This window comes from Dasypus novemcinctus, chromosome 26, assembly GCF_030445035.2.
Source record: "Dasypus novemcinctus isolate mDasNov1 chromosome 26, mDasNov1.1.hap2, whole genome shotgun sequence".
Lineage (NCBI taxonomy): Eukaryota > Metazoa > Chordata > Mammalia > Cingulata > Dasypodidae > Dasypus > Dasypus novemcinctus.
Window position 1 is genome coordinate 22951327 of NC_080698.1, and position 14521 is coordinate 22965847.

Genomic DNA, 14521 nt, shown 5'->3' on the forward strand with positions numbered 1-14521 from the left:
ACAAAAACTCCCATTTAAATAGCACACACAGTTCTATGGGCCACACCATTGGAAAGCACATATGCCCCAGAGAAAGTATGTGGGAGTGATAATGAATCTGCTGAACTCTCAGATGTTGCAACCCATTCATACCATCTTTCTCATATGGCACTGAATTTAAAGATGTGTGAATTTCCTTAGAAGGCCATTTTGTAAGTCAACTACTCTATTATTGATAGCCTGAATGAAGAGTGATGGGTCTTAACTCTGGGGAGAGGATAGGCTCATTCAACCTTCCATTTGTCTTCCTAAAGGATTTTGGAGGCTAATTTTGATAATACCGTCCTTGGTTTCATGTTATATGCAGATTTGAGAACCTAATTCCTCTCCATGTCCAGCTCCACCCACGCCCCTCCGACAATGGTGGATTGAACATTGTCAAGATGTGAGTGCAGGCATAGCTCCCTGCTAAACTTCTCTTGTTTGAGGGTCATTTTATATACCCAGTGGGAATGATGTGCTGGGAAACGTGTTAGTGGTAAATTTATACATATTTATTTACAGTTGAATGCAGTGTTGAGAGGGACTGGGCAGGCAAAGGTATTGAATCATGGGACCCTGGCCTCTGAAGGTTGGGAGAAGCTGTAAACACCATCCTTCCCCATCATATTGATGGTCTGCATAAGGTAAAATGATAGATAAAGGCAGGGTTGACTTGTAGAGCTTTTCTATTTAATGAAGTAAGCAATAGAGACCTGTAGAGGTTCACTGGGGAGACATTTATTACAGCCCGGATAAATGGGCCAGTTTGGGCAGGCAAGATTGGAGAGGAGAAAGTGGACTTGGGAGATGCGATCGGAGAATTTAGGATGACAATTTTTCAGATATTGACATTTGTAAGATACTTCCCTTTATCCCTTACAACATCTCAAACTGCATGCATTTTCTTTCTTGACCTAAGTTATAGCAGGGGTCCACTGGAAATATTTTGTTGTGAATTTATGGGAATTGTGCAGCATAAAGTAGAAAGAATTGTGCAGGAGAGAACATCTCAATGAGATGTGTAACAGAGAGCTTCACAAATCAGATGGGGAAGGAGAAGCTTGAGGTGAAATCAATTGAGGTGAAAGGGGTTGCATGCATGGAAGTTTGAACACCAACATGTCTTGGGAAGAGGGGAAACTTCCCTAATTATCATCTGATGAATCAACTTGTGATAAATTGTTGGAATCATGGTATTACTTCAATTTAATGATCATCCATAATGACTTCTCCCAGCAATTAATCTAGCATTAACCACCACCCCCTGCTTAGTTCTTGGATATAAAATATGGTTTAGACTGAAAGCATGATGGATAACAATTGCTGACTGGTCCAGATCTGTGTACTCGATGTCAAATCCTCAAACTTTATTTTTTTTTCCTACTTCAGTTTTATTCATCTTTATCATTGAGTCCAACTCTTTATTATTTGTGTGCCAATAAAATGTTAGATGTTTTTAACTGGAAAATGTTAATGGCCTTTTTTTTTTTTCATCTTATGAGAAGTAAATGTTGTATAAATTGAATTTTAATGCTCTTTTTGTCCCAGAGGAGGATAGAAACCATTAGCTAATGATGATGGTAATGTTCAAATTGTTTTTAATTTTAAAATAATATTTATAACCTGCAATGCTATCCTGTATCATTTTGGATTTAGGAAAAATTTATGAACATCTACATAAATGTATGTAAATTAAGCACTGGGAATAAAATTGCATAAAAATACAATTGTGGCTTAAATCTATTTATATATGTGTTTGGATCCTTTGTGTTTTAGGTATCTGGTTAGAAACCTGCCTGTTCAATTATAGCTAAATGTCAAATTCACCTACAGTTACTCATTATTTAAAATATCTGTCTTAAATTTACTTTGGCAATGGAATGTGCTAGGTGATTATCATACTGTGTTACTCAGGGGAGTTAAAGATTTATATTATGTTTCAGTTCCACTGAAAGAATAACATTCACACAGGCATACACTTATCTATATGTATATACAAATGTATTTGAGAAAGTTCTCCTTTAACAATAGATAATTTTAATATTGTCTGAAATAAAATAAAAAGGCTTTGTTATATATCACCATGGAATGTCACAGAATTGTTATTTTTTTCTTCACTCCTAAAATAGGTAATAAAACATAATATGTTATGCTCATTAAAGAACAAGGTTTCAATTTCAGAAATAGAGTTGCTAAGTTCATTATTTCTGGGGAAAGAACAAAAGTCAGCCCCTTAGTTTAACCTGAAAATGAAAGAACACGAGAACTGATGAAATATGTTTATTGAAAAATGGAATGATCTGTCTTAGAATTGTCTTGTGTGCCTTCATTTCCAACAGACTTGTGATTCTCTCTTCCAAACAGGGCTATGAGGAATTATTTTTAATTTTCATTCTTTAATTATTCACATAGCATGTATCACCATAACACCGAGCGCTCATATACACACGCACTTACAAACACTCTGACTATACACCCACACATTCTTTTTCGAGGGGAAGAAAGTCACAGAAAAGGAGACCGTTATGGATGCTAATATTCCAGCTACATGCAGAATCATTCCAGAACCTCTGACCACAACATTTAGTCGGACTTGTCATCACTATCTCTTAGTGTTACTACCTGTGGTCATTGAACAAATGTTTAATGAGGATCTAGTAGATTCCAGTCTGGTTACTTTAAGGAGACCCAGAAAGACTGATTCTAAAAATCAGCTCTGCAGTCTGCTCAATGGATGTGCCAGGCTCTCCGTTCATGAAGGGTGACTGTAGAGAACTTAAAGATAGAAAAGGAAAATAACCTAGGGACTACAAAATGGGGCAGAAATCATGCTGACTGACACGTTAAGATGAAATAATACACTAGGACTTTCCAGATCCATGTGTTCAGATTTTTACCTGTCAGAAATGGAGGAGTATAATTGCATCCCTTTTTTGAGAGCCATATCAGTATACAGTGATATTTCTGATCAGACTGGTTATGTGGCATCTCAAGAGGGGTTTGCATTATTAGCTTATAAGCTATCTTTCTTGTCCCCTGTTCTCCTCCTGACTCTACAGCACCTCTTACTCTTTTAAAACATTCATTAGTAGCGTTCTCATAATACAAAAACTTGAATGCATTAATGAATTTTCTTTATGTAATACCTCTCCCTATGATTTGCATCTCTTATTAACTTGACATTTTTTCCTCTTTTTTTAAGTTAGAGAAGTTATGAGCTTACAAAACAATCATGCATACTGTGCAGAATTCCCATATATCACCCTTCCAACAACACCTTACATTGTTGTGGAACATTTGTTAGATTATGAAAGAACACCATCAGACTATTACCACTAACTGTGGCCCATAGTGTACACACGGTATATTTTCCCCATACACCTCCCCCCATTATTAACACTATGTATTAGTATTGTGCATTTGTTATAATTCATGAGAGAACACTCATATTTGTACTGTTAACCACAGTCCATCTTCTACCACATGGTTCACTGTCTTATTCAATCCTGTGCCTTGTACATTCTGTCTAAACCATATACTCTCACAGTCATTATCACCCCAGTAAACCTTTGGACATTTTCCTTTATCCAAAAAGAATAAACCCCATAGCCCCTCTTGTTGACCCTTAGTGTTGATATAGTACCTTCTTTGACACTGATACAAGAATATTACAAAATTGCTGTTACCCATAGTCCATAATTGTGTTTTTCCAATGTGTCACTATATTCTTAGCACCTTGTAATAGTGACGTCCGTTTCTTCGAGTTCATAGGACATTCTTGTATTTCTACTCTAACTACAATCCTCATTCACCTCCAAGTTCACTGTTATTCAATCCTTAGATTATTCTCTAGCTTTCTTTCAGTTCACTTATTTACTATATACCTAGAATACCCCTTTCAGCCACAATCCCATTTATAAGCCAGCCTTGTTAGTTATACTCACTATGTGTTACTATCAACTCTTATCAATTTCCACGTTTACAGTCAAGCTAATTGAAAATTCTACATTATTAAGCATTAGTACCTCTTCTCGGTCTTCATCCTATCTCCTAATAACTCCATGTGTTTATTCTTTTTGTCGTTGTTGTTGTGTAAGATTTTTATTTCATAATCATAAATTTAACTCTGCAGTTCAGCTACACCTGGAAGGAAGGGGAGGATGACTGAAACCCAAAGAACTGCCGCAACAGCACAAAGATGATAGGGTACTGAGAGCAGCCCAAGGGTGGTAGGTGCTCTTCTGAGCTGCAGAAGGAATGGTCTGGTGATTAAGACAGAAGCCAAATCAAATTAGACTTGTCCACAGTCAGCAATGGTGATCTTCTTGCTGGTCTTGCTGTTCCTGGACCCAAACTGCTCCATGGCTTCCATAATTTTAATGCCCTCTTTCACCTTGCTGAAGACCATGTGCTTGCCATCCAACCACTCAGTCTTAGCAGTGCAGATGAAAAACTGGGAACCATTTGTGTTGGGTCCAGCATTGGCCATGGACAAGATGCCAGGTCCTGTGTGCTTCAGGATGAAGTTCTCATCATCAAACTTCACCCCATACATGGACTTGTCACCAGTGCCATAATGGCATGTGAAGTCACCACCCTGGCACATAAACCATGGAATAATTCTGTGAAAGCAGGAACCCTTATAACCAAATCCTTTCTCCCCAGTGCTCAGGGCATGGAAATTTTCTGCTGTTTTTGGAACTTTGTTTGGAAACAGTTCGAGACAGATGTGGCCCATGGGCTCCTCATCGACAGTGATGTCGAAGAACACGATGGGGTTGACCATGGCTGTGTGAGGGGCTGTGGTGGCCACGGCAGCATCTGCAAGGCAGCCCATGTGTTTTCTCTTTGTATTTAGTTCTTATTAGTGAGACCATACAATATTTGCCCTTTTGTGTCTGGCTTACTTTTAGCATAATGTCCTCAAGGTTCATGCATGTTGTCATGTGTGTCCCAATTTCACTTCTTCTTACAACAGCATAGCATTCCATTGTATATATATACACATATTGTTTATCTATTCACTGGTTGATGGACATTTGTGTTGTTTCCATCTTTTGGCAGTTGTGAATAATGCCGCTATAAACATCCTTGTGCAGATGTCTGTTCATGTCACCGTTCTCTGTTCTTCTGGATATATTCCTAGTAAAGGGATTGCTGGATCATTCGGCAGTTCTATATTTATCTTCCTGAGGAACTGCCAAACTGTCTTCCACAGAGGCTGCCCCATTTTACAATCCCACCAACAATGTTCCTACTTTTTTTACATCCTCTCCAGCACTTGTTGTTTTCTGATTTTTTAGTAATGACTATTCTATTAGCTGTGAGATGATATCTCATTGTAGTTTTGAGTCACATTTCCCTAATAGCTAGTGATATTGAACATGTTTTCATGTGCTTTTTCACCATTTGTATTTCCTTTTGGGAGAAATGTCTATTTAGATCTTGTGCCCATTTTTAAATTAGATTGCCTGCTTTTTTAATTTGAGTTGTATGATCTCTTTATGTAGCATGGAAATCAAACCCTTATTGATATGTGATTTCCAAATATTTTCTCCCATCGAATGGGTTGTCTTTTCACCTTCTTGACAAAGTCCTTTGAAGGACAAAAGTGTTTAAATTTATGAGGAGGTCCCATTTATCCATTTTTTTTCTTTGTTGTTCATGCTTTTGGTGTAAGGTTTAAGAAACCTTTGTGGCTTAAGAAACCTGTCGGTATAAGGTTTAAGCATGTGGCTGGAGCCACAAATGTATCTGATAATCTAGTCCTTGTGGCCCAAAACACCTGCAGTTGCCTGGAGAGGCTGCGGGACCTCTGTCCCTTCTGCCCTGTCAGGGGCGGGGATGGATCCACAGGCATCCCAACACTCTAGTCCATCAGGCCTGAAGCACCTGCACTTGCCCAGAGAAGCTGAGGAAACGCCACTCCCCATCTAACTGGGGGCGGACACATTTCCACAGGCCTGCCCCCAGTCTGTTCTGTCCCAGCCATAAGTGACTCTGTTGACTTTTTAAGGTACATGGGAAATTGGTTTGAAAGCTTGTTAGTTATTGAGTTAACATACTCAATTATCATGAAAGCACATTCCACATTAATATTAACTTGAGGAGTCTCCCATGTCACTAACCACAAAGTAAAAAGTGGTACTGTGATGCGTGTTGCTTGTCTATAAATATCACCTGAAACTAGAGAGCAAATAAAGCCGTGTATGTTTAACTGGGAAGAGTTGAGAATTAATGCAAAATTAAAATATTGTCACACACATTAGTAGAGGCATACACACAGACAGTCAGTCTCCGATGTCTTCTCTTTCCTGTGAACACTGAATAATAATAATTTTATGAAGGTAGTGCATTGTAAATATTTATAAACAGAAATGTAAAACAGCGAGACCACAGTGAATAAATTATTTTGAAATATTTTAAAACCCAGTTTTTATATGCTTTTTAGTAAAAATTATTCATGGTGATCAATATTTCTTTCTCACTTGCCATCTGCTCTGCTTCTTTGGCTGTGCAGTTCTAGGTGAATGATGCACTGTGCTGTATAATGCACACTGGAAATTTATTGACTTGGATGCAGCATTTTTATGGAGACCATGCAAACATGTAATCAGTAAACATAGGTCTTCTGGTATAGGTAATTGCCAATTCTTTTCCACCCACAGGAACAATTAGGCAATAATTAGGCTTCCAACATGATGTGTTCGTCTTCTTTCTTCCTGCTGTTGTTGTTCAATAAGTTCTCTCTCAGAAGGGGGAAGAGATTCATTCTACATATTCCTGGAGTGCCTAGTCAAAAGAAGATCATCTTGTACCTTGCAGAGGTCCTATTTTGGTGGTACTCCATTTTAATTGACTTTGAGCAGCCAGTTCTGCAGTATTGACTCATCCCACCTGAAAGCTCCAGATAGGATCTTTCGGCTGAAACAATGGCACTTAGGTGGTTTAGCCACCTCTTTTTTAATCTGAAAGCAGATGTCTGTAGCCAGTTAATAATCTGTGAATCTTGTACATTCCCTTTTTTATCCGGCTTGAAGGACTTGCCTTAACGAGGTTTATGTGTGTTGGTGGTTTGTTGGATACACTTTCCATTCCCCCAAGCACACCATTGTAGACGTTCTTTTTTTCTGTTTTTCTGAACACTGGTGGGCTGGTTACAGATACTCAAGAGGTTTTCTAGTTTCAGGTAAAATAAACACAAAGTAGTGATTTTGCCTGTATTTGAGGACAAAAAGGGGCAAGAGTTCTAAATGTTGCCTCTCTTATGAAGCAGCCATCCCTGATTCTGTAGTTTAAATTAATGACCCACTTTTAAATGCTCCCATAGCCGTGGGTTTTTCCTCTGTCTTTTTTTAAAATGAGCCTGCCTTATGTAAGTTGCCTTTATGAGTGTCTTCCCTGCTGGTGGGCAAAGTCTTCAGAGACAGGAACTGAGGCTTATTCATCTTTGCTTCACTCTATAGGACACACAATAGACACTTGATAATTACTTGTTAAATTGGATTGAGTCAGATTTTTCTAGTTTAAATACCCTCTGAACTCTCATTGTATCAGTCAAGGATCATTTGGTGGCGAGGAATGGAAAGCCACACTAGCTGGTTTTAAGCAAAGGCAGAATACGGGAGGGTCTCTCAGTCTCAAGGCTGGAAAGTACATCCAACCAGGGCTACAGGAAAGGAGAAGACCATTTGTGGAAACGTCCTGGGAACTCCATTCTTTTGCCCCAGTGTTGCTCTTTGTCTCCTGACCTGTTGTGCTGTTGTCTCATGGTCTTAGCATCTGTCAGCCAGTCTCTGACTCAGCAGGGCTGCTGTCGGGTTCCCTCCAGTCCCCAGGAGGCCAGGGCCAGCATATACCTAACCAGCTGCTCTGTGTGTCGATCTCAGATTCCCTGGAGAGAGAATATCTTTTGGATTTCTTTGGGTCCAGCCTCCATCTCAGTTCCTTCAGCCTTGGTCCTGGGGACAGGAAGACTTCTAGGACAGGGGCATCTGTTTCAGACAACTGCCCCTTCCTCAGGCAAATGGGCTCTGTAATGGGCAGGTACGGGTGGCAGGAAATGATTGGTGGGGACAGTGATTGGGCATATGCAGTGCAATCCTGCCATCAAAAGATGTTAGAGAGTGACCATATTTGGGTCGAAGAAAATAGTTGCTGTAATTGTTTTGTTTTTGTTTTCAAAACTTCTTATCCTCATGAAACTTGTGTTTTCTCCTCTCAAATGTACCACCCGTGCCCTAATGCTTGGTCAGTGTCTCACCTTATATGAGAAGCCCTCTTGGATCACTAAAGCCCGGAGTGATCTTGCTCTTCTTTGCACTTCTAGAGAATTATGCATTCCAGTCATTTTGCATCTGCTTGGGCTGAGCCTTGCCCTCTTCTCCAACTTTCTGTGCCATTTTCATCCTTGTCTTCTTTGTTCCAGCTTTTGTTCATGTATATTCCCTATACCTGGAATGGCCTCCCCACCTTTATATACCTACTAATGCTCAGGTTAAAAGCCAACTCTTCAGAGTGCCCCTATTGGGTAGATTGTCTGCATTTGGTGGATTGTCGCTGGTATTTTTTTTTAACTCCGTTTCAGTTATTTCATAATCATCATCAAAAGTTGTGGTTCCGTAATTTTGTGTGTGTTTATTTCCTTATTTAATGCCTTTCTCCTCCACTAGAACGGAAGCCCCCAAGGCTTACCATTTTGACTTTGTGCATCTTGGATTCCAGTGCTTAGTATACAGTGGGTGCCCCACAAGTGTTTCTCTATTTGCACTTGACTGTGATACAGCATTCAGAGGTGAGAGATAGCCTCTCCTTGTTGAATGACCGAAGCTCAAACCTGCATTAGGCCATCTGCATCGTGGTGATAAATTCCCTGTTTAGTCAGCTGCCTTGCCATGACCACAACACTCCATAATGTGCATAATATAATCATTTAGCTTTGGGGGTGGTTTTTCTGCATCATTTGATCAAGTTATAAACTTAAGTTGTGAAGTCAACTCTTGAGACTGAGTTTAAGTAAAACAGATAAATGACATCTGTCTTGGGAACAAGAACTTTAATATACTTGTGCTTGACAGTTGACTGGATGCATTGGTTTGGCTTCCCAGATGCAGACCTATCCATCCGGCTATGACAAAGGTGTTTTCTTGACAAGCAAGTAGACAATTTTTCCTCCCTTGTTTCTGATGAGGAATCAGAGGATGAGGTAGTTTTAGACCTGTTACTCTTGATAATAAGATGTTATGGGTAAAAGCTTGCACCCTGGTGACTGGGTTCAAATTTGAGTCCCTTCACTGATCAGCTATGTTATCTTGAGCAAGTTACTTAGTACCTTAGCCTTCATTCTTCATTTAAAAAAATAAGGATAATAATAGTATTGCCTGAGTAGGGATCTAGTAAGAATTGATTAAGATGATATGTGGGGTGGGAAGCAGATGTAGCTCTACTGATGGAGCATCCGTCTACCATACGGAGGGTCCAGGGTTCGATCCCCAGGGCCTCCTGACTCGTGTGGTAAGCTCGCCCACAGGCAGTGCTGCCGCGTGCAAGGAGTGCGCCCTGCAAAGAGAGCCACCTCATGTGGAAAAAGCACAGAACACCCAGGAGTGGTGCCGCACACACAGAGAGCTGATGCAGCAAGATGATGCAACAAAAAAGCGACGTATTTTCCCAGTGCCACCAGGTAGTGCAAACAGATGCAAAAAAACACACAGCAAATGGACACAGAGAGCAGACACTGGGGGGAAGAGGAGAGAAATAAATTAAATTAAATTAAATATTAAATTTTTTTAAAAAGGTGATATGCGGGGGAGTGGATGTGCCTCAAATGGTTGAGCATCTGCTTCCCATGTGGGAGGTTCCAGGTTTGGTTCCCAGTGCTGCCTAAAAAAAAAAAAAAAAAAACACACAAGCAAACAAATGAAAAAAAAAAAAATAGAACAATTCAGGGGAGCCAGTGTGGCTCAGTGGTAAGCATTGGCTGTCCACATGTGAAGTCCAGGGTTCAATCCCTGGCCCCAATATCAAAAAAAGAGATGATATGTGCTCTCAACACAATGCTCAACAGACAGTAAGTCATGAGTGAGCTTTAGCATCATTGTCGTCATCATCACCATCAACATCATCATCTTCCTCTCTCCAGGAGACCCATAAAAGGGAGCACGTATGCTACCTGGAAGGAGGCCAGGGAAGGGAATGGGTGGGACTAGTTCCTGTAAACTTTAGCATGGATTCATTTATCATTCTTGCTCTGAATTTAGCTTTCTTTATTCTTTTCACATGATACCTTTTGGGGATGACTGTTGGGGACAGGCATGGAAACAATTTTCCCTTAGCAGTTAAGGGTACCTGTTTCAGTTTGCTAGGCTGCTGAAAGCAGATACCATAAAATGAGTTGGCTTTTAACAGTGGGAATTTATAGCTTACAAGCTTACAGGAATGGATTGACTTTAAAATTACGTCTCTGGGGTACGTGCAGCTTCAAACCATCGCTGTACCTTTTGACTGCAGTGCATACAAGCATCTTTTTTTTTTTTTAAGATTTATTTACTTCTCCCCCTGCCCATTGTCTGCTCTCTGTTTGCATTTGCTGTGTGTTCTTCTGTGTCTGCTTTTATTCTCATTAGGCAGCTCCAGGAACTGATCCTGGGACCTTCTGGAGTGGGAGAGAGGCGACAATTTTCTTGCGCCACCTCAGCTCCCTAAGTCTCTTATTTTGCTAAGTCTCTTATTGTCTCTCCTCTGTGTCTCTTTTTGTTCCATCATCTTGCTGTGCCAGCTCTCCATGTTGGCCAGCACTCCTTTGTGGGGAGGCACTCCTGCGTGGGGAGGCACTCCTGCGTGGGGAGGCACTCCTGTGTGGGGCGGCACTCGGCGTGGGCCAGCTCACCGCACGGCTCAGCTTGTCTCCACCAGGAAGCCCTGGGTATCGAACTCTGGACCTCCTCTATGGTAGACAGGAGCCCATTGCTTGAGCCACATCCATTTCCTGGACAAGCATCTTAAAATTAGGAATTGGTGGAGGAAAGCAAATCTCTGTACTTCATTATTTTTCCCAGATCAGATTCATTTCTGTTTTTGTAGGGAGAATGTGTTCCAATCCTTTGTTTGGTGTCCCCTAAATAATAACTTTTAGGAGCATCATTCCTCAATGGTTGGACACTCTTGTCTTGAAACCCTGTTCTGTTTGGTCTGCACACTATTTTAAAAGTAAAAATAGATTGGGAAAATTCAACCTTACTTGAAAAGTTTAAAGATCCCTCTGGATCTGCATTTCTTAATTTCAATTTCTAATTTTTTGGAACCAGTTGTTCTCAGAGTGTGGTTTCTGGATCAGCAGCAGCTTCACCAGGGAATGGGTAAGAAATGCAAATCCAGGGACCCCTGTCCAAGCCTTCCAAGATAAAAGTCCTGGGGGTATGGGTGGGGCCCAGAATCTTGTGTTTGTTAAGCCCTCCAGGTATCCCCATGTGCCTAGAGTTTGAGAAGCACTATTGCAGACCAAGCTTGTGCTTTGAAGTTCTTCACAGTCCCTCCCCTTCCCTGTTACCTTGCACCCAGCTCCCCTCATGGAATTCAGTTACTTCCTTTTTCCCTAGAGATATTTGTGTCTGGCGACTTTTTAGATTTCAGGGTTAGCTTGTATGTGTGTTGGTTTATATTGTGGCTCAAATAGATTTGACACCTTAAGCTCTTTGAAGTCTCTTAAGCTGCACTAAGCCTGAGTAAGGAAGACACAGTGAGGAGGAGTATCTCTAAGAGTATATTTAATTCTGTGAGAGACTGTTGACAGCTGTGTTGACTCTCAAGACAAAATCAGGATAATAGACTGACTCAGAGGAATGTACTAATTTTTTCTTTGAGGCATAAGGGAACCAGTTCTTCTTGAGTACACTAGAAAACTGTGGGATTTAGAATCCATTGCACCTGGTTGTGAATCTCAGCTTTGCTCCTGAAATTGCACAGCAGTTTTTAACCTTTCTGAGCACAAATTTCCTTGGCTGTGAAATGCGTGTAATATATTTTATCTCAAAGAGAAATTCAGGAGAGTTAAATGAGATTCTGTACGTATATTGGAACCATCTCCTTCGCTTGAAGATTCATTTCTGATTGCCAAAATCAAATTTATCCAGCTTTTCTGAAGAGCAGAGATCAACTTTGTGAAGTATAGTCAAAATTGGACAATGTATTATTTACGAGTCATTAAGCCATATATTTAATTATGTATTAATCATATACATATATGTCATGTTAGCGTCTTTTCAGTAAGTATATTCTGTATGCCTATTATGTGTCAGAAACCATTCTGAAGGTGTGACACCGTAGAGAACAATGCAAACAAAGATCCATGGTTTTGTGGTGCTTCCATATTTTGGAGATAGAAAGAAGGGATAAGAAACAAGCATATGAAATGAATGTTGTAATTTCACAGTTTTTTCAAATAACACTATTCTGTAGCAACAGTAGCTCGTTTAATTCATGCAAGGAACATATAAACTAGCTGGAAAATGAACTTAATTATTATTGTAAATAGAATTACAAGCATCATGTGCAGTCTGCTTCAGAAGGAGAAGACCACAATGGTTAATGTGTTATCTTTTCAGGAATATAAAACTAAGTTGATGGGACAGAGAGAACAGTTTTATTCTGTAATCACTAAAGTGCTTTGGAGAGTTTCCCAACGATATTGGCAGGATGACTTTATAACATAAACCATGGCATAGAGAAGATAAAATTAATCTGTAATCTTCACTGAAGTATCAAGTAGTGAATGAGGTGGGAAATGTCAGAAGGAAGATCCTTTCTTGGTTGTTGCCTCCATGGGGCAACATTGTCATATGTATTTATTTATTCCAGGGATATGACTAAATGGCACCCCATCTTTTGCCACCATAGCAAAATGTTAGTTCAAAATCAAAACTCCATATCCCATATTGTGGAATTCCACATCGCTAAACTGTCCTTCACTGGAAGGGAAAGAGATACAACCGGTCTGTGTTTCTCTAGGCACCTATCAAGCCAGTCACTCTCCATTCATGTGCATCTCCTCTTGTCTTTATTGCCTCAACCCTTTTCCTCCTTGTTATTTTAATTCCTTTGTCTGTCCTTGTTGTGTCACAGCTTTATACATGTGGCGCAGCCTGTGCTTCAGGCTTTGTTCTCCCTGCCTTTTTAAAGCCTTTTTGATGAGTCGCTAGGTAGTTCCATCCCACGCTACTGTCATTTGATCTTGTTTCATCTCATTGACCTAGAATATTAGAAGGAAATGCAGTCTACATTAGTGACTCTGAATTATTCAGCCTTTTTAAAAAACACTAACCCAACTAAAATGAAATAATTCTGTAGTTCGCAAAGAATACAGGACAATGTTAAGTTGAAGGATTTACAGGGATAGATGAGTTATTTGTAAGCAGGTCCTTCTAAAGTACTTGCAAAAATATATGCTCCATCATTCCTTCACCTTTTCACTGATTTTTATCATGGCCTTGCTGGGTGTTCCGTAATGAGTAATGCTACTATTGAGAGATGTAGTATGCTCATTTTAAGCACTTCACCCCATTTTAGTGCTATGAAGTATATATTTTATTATTCCCATTTTACAGACAAGGAACTGATTTGCAGGGAATTGAGGTGTCTTGCTCAAAGTCAATTACCTACCAAGTGGTGACTTTGAGGTCTATTGGTCTGGCTTCAGAATGCATGATCTTTAATACTGTGCTGTTTCTTTTCTTATTGAACTTGTCACCTAATCAAACTTGATCAATGCAGTTTTATTTTCAGGACTTTCAGAGCTGACCTTCTTTCATAGCAAAAAGCAAGTATTTATTATAGGTCTGTCTGCATTACCAACAGATCCAAATTAACGGGGTTCAAAGGAATGAGATTTAACCATCATTCTCACACCTCTGCCCCGACATTGTCAGTTGCATGCCAGTGAGGTCTTCCATATTGAGTGACACTTACATGTGATATTTGGTGATGGAGTTTAACTTGTGAAGCACCTTGCATGCTTAACTTGCTGCTGTTGAATTTTCTGATGCCATGGACTGTGTCAGAGCCAGTGGAGCATTATAAGTTAATTACTTGTGTGCACAGCATGCAATGCTGCAAAGAGGTGGCCACCAGCAACACAGGGGTGAGATGTTATTTGAGACACCCAAGGTGGCGCTGTCATGTCATCTAGATCAGTGGGAAAAGGGGAATGCCGAGAAGGCCAGGTACATCTCTGTTCTAGTAGAACATTTAGCCCGTGAACCAAAACATTGTTTTAAGCCTGGGTGTGCATGTGAGATTATCTTCCGGTGACACTGGTGGAATTGGATGAACGTGATTCAGTATTTATAATTCCATTTAAAAAAATGTGTGTTAGGATGACTAGAGTCACTGTCCTAATTCCCACTCATTCATTAGTTATTCACTTTATTCATTCCAGAAGGATTTATCAGATGCCTATTATGTGTCAAACACTTTAGCTACACACTAGGGGAACAGTGGGGAGCAA

At 40.0% G+C, this 14521-nt stretch overlaps 1 protein-coding gene and 1 pseudogene across 4 annotated transcripts in view; one reads left to right on the plus strand and one right to left on the minus strand.

Moving 5' to 3' along the window:
* The window catches only part of PTPRG (protein tyrosine phosphatase receptor type G), a 698663-nt gene that overhangs the window by 358500 nt on the left and 325642 nt on the right, over positions 1-14521 (plus strand). The window lies entirely within an intron of this gene.
* Positions 4313-4807, minus strand: LOC101426621 (peptidyl-prolyl cis-trans isomerase A pseudogene; annotated as a pseudogene).